We start from the raw sequence: 6,000 nt of genomic DNA, 5'->3' as shown, positions 1-6,000 counted from the left end.
TAGGTGGTGAAATTCGACTAGCGTGTGCGTGCGTGTGTTAAAAAAAATAAAAATAAATAAATAAATAAAAAGAAAAAAAAAAAAAAGAAAGAAAAAAAAGGACTCACCCGGATATTGGAAACCTTTTTTTTTTTTTTTAGCTCCAATAGATGAACGAATTATAATATATGCGGCCACCATTTTTGCACAATATACACTGATTTTTTTCCCAAGTGGGAGACATGGTTAATTTGGTAATCCAAAATCATTGTCCTTTGTGTTGCAACCATAGATGTATGCCTCATAGGTGAGAAAGAATCTCATTCATAGGATAATGTATTTGTGCCCAATAAATACACGGATAAAAAGAAATTGAAGTTCATATTGATGGCTAAGATCTTTCAATTTACAAGAAGGCTTTTGGATATCCTTCATAGGAGTGTAAATGGGTTAAGCTGATTCGACTCGTTATTTTTCCTTACTAAACAATTAGTGGGTTTGGGTCCAAAATTTTAATTCATGGGTGGATTTAGGTCCACAAGTTAAACTCAAGTTACTAAAGGAGTAAAGTTTGACTCCTCTCAAAATTAACCCGACTCATGGAAAGGGTGTTAATTAAGTACGTGGATGGCTTCTCTTGGGCTTGAGTACAAGGGTCCGCCACCTTTCTCATAAAATGGAGTTACTTCACTACTTGTGACAATCTAGACTATACAAATCATGGATCCATTTTTTTTTATAACAAATATGCAAAACAATCATGTGAAGTGGACGAACCGTACTATTTGTTTTTTCTATTCAGTTTAGATTGATGGCTACTTCATCCTTTACTATCAAAGTTGGTAGCTACCTCCAAATTGAATGGTTTAGAATATTATGTAAAAACTCAATTATAATTTTGCTATCCTTTGCGAAAAATAAGATTGCTTGAGAATCTAGTTATGCGAAACTCAATTATAACTTTTGCACTTAAATAAGACAAGACGCAAGCCTGACTTATGTAAAAATTTATTTATTTATTTTTGTCATTTGCCAATAGATAGCTAAAAAGTAGTTACTCTTGATTGATTATATTGAAAAATGTTTAAGCGTTGATTTAAGATTATTGATCTTGACTATCTATCTGCATTTCATCTTTGATCGTATTTTAAACCTTTCGGTCAATTGCTAAGAACACAAATGGTTCATACTGATTATATTATAGAAGCTGAAATCATTTATCTAGACTATGTATAATGTGGGGCCACCTTGGATTGTACATTTTGCTTGAAAGTGACTTTGATTAAATGATCATAAGCAACCAATAGTGGCGATGAAAATAAACCATTCATATTGGTTATGCTACAAGTTTGATCATTGATCTACACCAACAATCATGTGTGGGAACCTTAGATTGTTCATCCCTCCCATGAAATTACTTTGATTGCATCAATCTAACAACCCGGTGCTCTAATTGTATACTATAAAAGACCCAATCATTGCATATCATGTGGTTCCTATCTTTGATTGCTCATCCTCCAAATATCAGTTTCAAATGATGATGCCAAAGGTTTGATCATAAAAATGGAAAGTCTATGCTTGTTGTATTAGAAAAGGTTTAATTATCAATCTTGGCCATCCATCATCTGGAGCCATCTTTGATTGCCCATGCCTCCTCAAAAGTCACTTTAGTAACATCATCTTAACTATCAAATTAACTATTTAAAAATGAAATCTTCGTAATACTCTACTAAAAAATGACCGAATCACCGTACATCTCAAGGAACCCACCTTTGATTGCCCTTCTCTAGCTAATTTAATTACTTCGATCTAGTGATCTGATGTTATCAAATCGATAGATGCGAAAAGAACAATATGCAATTTTTAATCATTTATTTACCTCGCCTATCATGTGGAACTCACCTTTGAGTTTTTTCCGAGAAATTTTCACTCACCTTATAGTCGTGGAAATAATTCCCAAGGAAAGAAGCTGGGAAAACATAGCTATTGGTAAATTAAAAAGTAGCTTCCTTTAATTGCCCTTCTCTAATTTACTTTGATCTAGTGATATGATGTAATCAAATCAATAGATGCGATAAGAACAATCCACAATTTTTAATCATTCATTTAACTCACCTTTAAGCTGTTTCCGAGAAATTTTCACTCACCTTTTAGTCATGGAAATAATTCCCAAGGAAAGAAGTTGGGAAAACATAGCTATTGGCAAATTAAAAAGGAGCTTTTACTGTAAAATTCTTCAAAATTTTGCATTTTGATAAAGAACTTTTTATCAAAACGAAATTTCATGGAGATGCCTTTTGCCACCCTGTACGGTTATTCCTTTGGCCATGTATCTTACAAAGAGACTCCTAGTGTCTCGTGAAATTGCATCTCTTATGGTTTGCATTGCCTACGGCTACTTTAAGAGCTTCAGAGGCTTTTGTCAAGATAATCCCATTTCCCAGCCTCTTTTACAAGGAGAAAGTATCAAAATGTCCCCTTTATTTTTTATGGCTTCTGAAAGTAGTGAAGTCGAGAATTGTGGGGCCTATGGCATGTGTATAACATCTAATCCATCCATTATATGAAGCCTGAGAGAGCGCGCATATATATATATATATATATATATATATAATGGCCAATTAAATCACTAGAGGGGGTACAAATGAATTTAGATGATTATGAGTAGTGTATGGAGGGCTACATAAGGAGGAAGTATCAAAATGGCCCGATTTAGTTTTATGGCCTCATAGGACGGTGAGGTCGATAATTGTGGGGTCTATGTCATGTGTATATATAACATCCAATCCGTCCATTATATGAAGCCCGAGATAGTGTTTATACCAACAAAAAATTTAGTCAATTAAATCACCAGATTGGCTACAAATGATTTTGGATGATTTTGAGTAGTGTGTGTGACGCAGGGGAGGACGTAAGGTTGAGCACCGTCTTCCTCAAGAGGATAACTATTCCGAATCCACAGAACTTCTCTGAACTCCTTACAGAGACATCTCGAATCCATGAGGAAAGAAAGCAGGAAATAGAAAGAAATTCTAATAAATTCGAATTTGATTAATGAATTAATAAAAACGAGTTCACAACCCTTTAAATAGGGGTACCAAGCCATGGGAAAGAAATCAGAATCAAACTACAACTAAAACTCCTAGAATTCGCGACTTACTAGAAATAGTAAACTTACTATTTATAGACGGCCGTGATGTCTACTAGTGCGCAAGGTTTTCGGCCAAAAATAGTAAGTGTCCTATTTGGCTTCACCAAACTGTCCTCCTAATTATTCTAAGCTCTTTTCACGTTGTGCGCAACTCCTAAAGCCCGACGGATGAAGAGTTATAATCAAACTAAAACTTACTATTTATAGTAAAAACGAAATTAAAACAGGGAAACAACCGTCAATCCAGGGGTTTTTTACAATTCCAGGCTGCGTAACCCGGCGTAACGGGATTGGTTGGCTAAGGTAGCTCGTTCTACCCCAAAATCATATATTTTACGTCAGGTAACTCATTCCGGATTGCGAGATACGCCCAATCTAAGGTTTGATAGTCCGGATCACTTCTGTCTTCGACCAGGCCTTTTCTGATCCATCTTGGCCCTGAAACTGTCCGCGACCCGCTCTACATCAGTCCCCTCCACTTTTAAAGAACTTGTCCTCGAGTTCTCATCCTGCGCTGGTTCATGATACTCGGTTAGGTCCGCGACGTTGAAAGTCCGTGAGATTGCCATGTCATCTGCAAGATCAACAACATAAGCGTTATCATTGATTTTTCGGATGATTGGTACCGGTCCAATCTTTTTATTCTTCAACTTGTTGTACGTTTCAGTCGAAAATCATTCTTTGCACAGATGGACCATTACTTGGTCGTCCACCTCGAACACTTTTTGTCACTGATGCTTGTCCGCTAGCTCCTTGTACTTTTCGTTCGAAGCATGTAACTTGGTTTATACCTCTGCATGAATGCCCATGATCTTATCAGCCATATATTTTGCTGCAATGCTCATGCCTGAGAGCTTGGGCAGAGGGACCAAGTCTAGTGTGTGGCGAGGTACTCGTCCGTAAATAACCTGGAATGAGAATTTTCCTATCGAGCGGTTCACCATGTTGTTGAATGCAAACTCCACTTGAGACAAAGCCAAATCCCACTTCTTCGGTTTTTCTCCTGAAATACATTGAAGAAGGTTTCCCAACGTGCGATTCACAACGTCAGTTTGACTGTCAGTCTGTGGGTGGTAGACGCTGCTGAACTGAAGTCGTGTATCAAATCGAGTCTACAAAGTTCGTCAAAAATGGCTTATGAATTTCGTGTCACGGTCAGAAGTAATAGTCTTAGGAATCTCGTGTAGCCGCACAATTTCTCTGAAGAATAGATTCGCCACGCGTGTTGCATCGAGAGTCTTCTTATATGGAATAAAGTGCGCCATCTTGGAGAAACGATCTACTACCACGAACACCGAATTCATGCCACATTATGTTCTTGGGAGACCAAGCATGAAGTCCATAAATAAATTCTCCCAAGGGCCGTCAGGTACGGGTAACAAGGTGTAGAAGCCCGTATTATTAGATTGTCCCTTCGAAGTCTGACAAATATAACAACGTTGGACTGTCTTTCCCACATCACGTACCAACTGTGGCCAGTAATACCGTTCTTCCACAAGAGCTCACGTCTTGTCTCGCCTAAGGTGTCCACTGAGGCCACCTCCATGTAGCTCTTGGATTATCTGTTCCCTTAACGAACTGTTCTGGATGCACAATCGATTTTCCTTGAAAAGGAACCCGTCTTGCATATGTAAGTCACCGGGGTGACCTTCTTGGCACCTAACCCATGCGTTCTTGAAGTCGTTGTCATCGGCATATATGTCTTTGAGGCGCTTGAACCCGACAACATCATTGCTCATAGTGACTAACAAAGTTGGACGGCGGCTCAGTGCATCAGCTACTTTGTTCTATTGCCTTGACTTGTGTTTTAGTACGAACGTGAAGTCCTGCAAAAACGAGATCCATCTAGCATGCACACGGTTAATGCTAGCTTGACTATTAATGAATTTGAGAGCTTGATAGTTCGTGTAAAGTATGAATTTCCTCTTAATCAAATAATGTTGCCAGTATCGCAGTGCCTGGAACACCGCGTATAACTCGATCTCATATGTAGACCAATTCTTGCGTGCATCGCTAAGTTTCTCACTGTAGAGGGCTACCGGCCTACCTTCTTGAGACAAAACTCCCCCAATTCCGACATATGAGGCACACATTCGACTTCAAACAGTTTGTCGAAGTTGGGAAGTACAAGAACTGGGGTCGTGGATAACCTGCGCTTGATTTCGGCAAAGCTCCTGTCGACTTCATCAGTCCACTGAAATTGCCCTTTTTTCATGCAATTTGTGATTGGTGGCACAATGGTACTGAAATTTTTCACGAACTGATGATAGAATGTCGCTAGTACATGAAAACTTCGCACTTCGTGAATATTTGTGGGAACCGGCCATTCTCTAATTGCCTTCACCTTTTTCTCATCCACTCGAATGTCCGTGGATGTTACGATAAAATCCAGGAATAATAGGCTATCAATCATGAAGCTGTACTTTTTCAAATTGATATACAGTTTAGTGTTAGTGAGCACTTGAAGGACCTTCTTGAGGTGTTCCATATGGGTGGTTTCGTTTTAACTGTATATCAAAGTATTATCGAAATAAACCACAATGAACCGCCTAATGAAAGGTTTCAAAACTTGGTTCATTAATCTTATAAATGTGCTAGGCGCATTCGAAAGACCGAAGGGCATGACCATCCATTCGTATAATCTTTCCTTGGTCTTAAAGGTCGTTTTCCACTCATTACCCGGTCGTATTCGATTCTGATAGTATCCGCTCCTTAAGTCCAATTTAGAGAATATTTTTGCACCCTCTAGCATGTCCAGCATATCGTCCAACCGTGGTATAGGAAACCTGTATTTTATGGTGATTTTATTGATGGCTCCGTTGTCGACACACATGCGCCAACTCTCATCTTTCTTTGGAGTTAATAGAGCT

The sequence above is a fragment of the Magnolia sinica genome, chromosome 11, assembly GCF_029962835.1.
Source record: "Magnolia sinica isolate HGM2019 chromosome 11, MsV1, whole genome shotgun sequence".
NCBI classification, from domain to species: domain Eukaryota; kingdom Viridiplantae; phylum Streptophyta; class Magnoliopsida; order Magnoliales; family Magnoliaceae; genus Magnolia; species Magnolia sinica.
Note: the sequence above shows the minus strand (reverse complement) of the source record.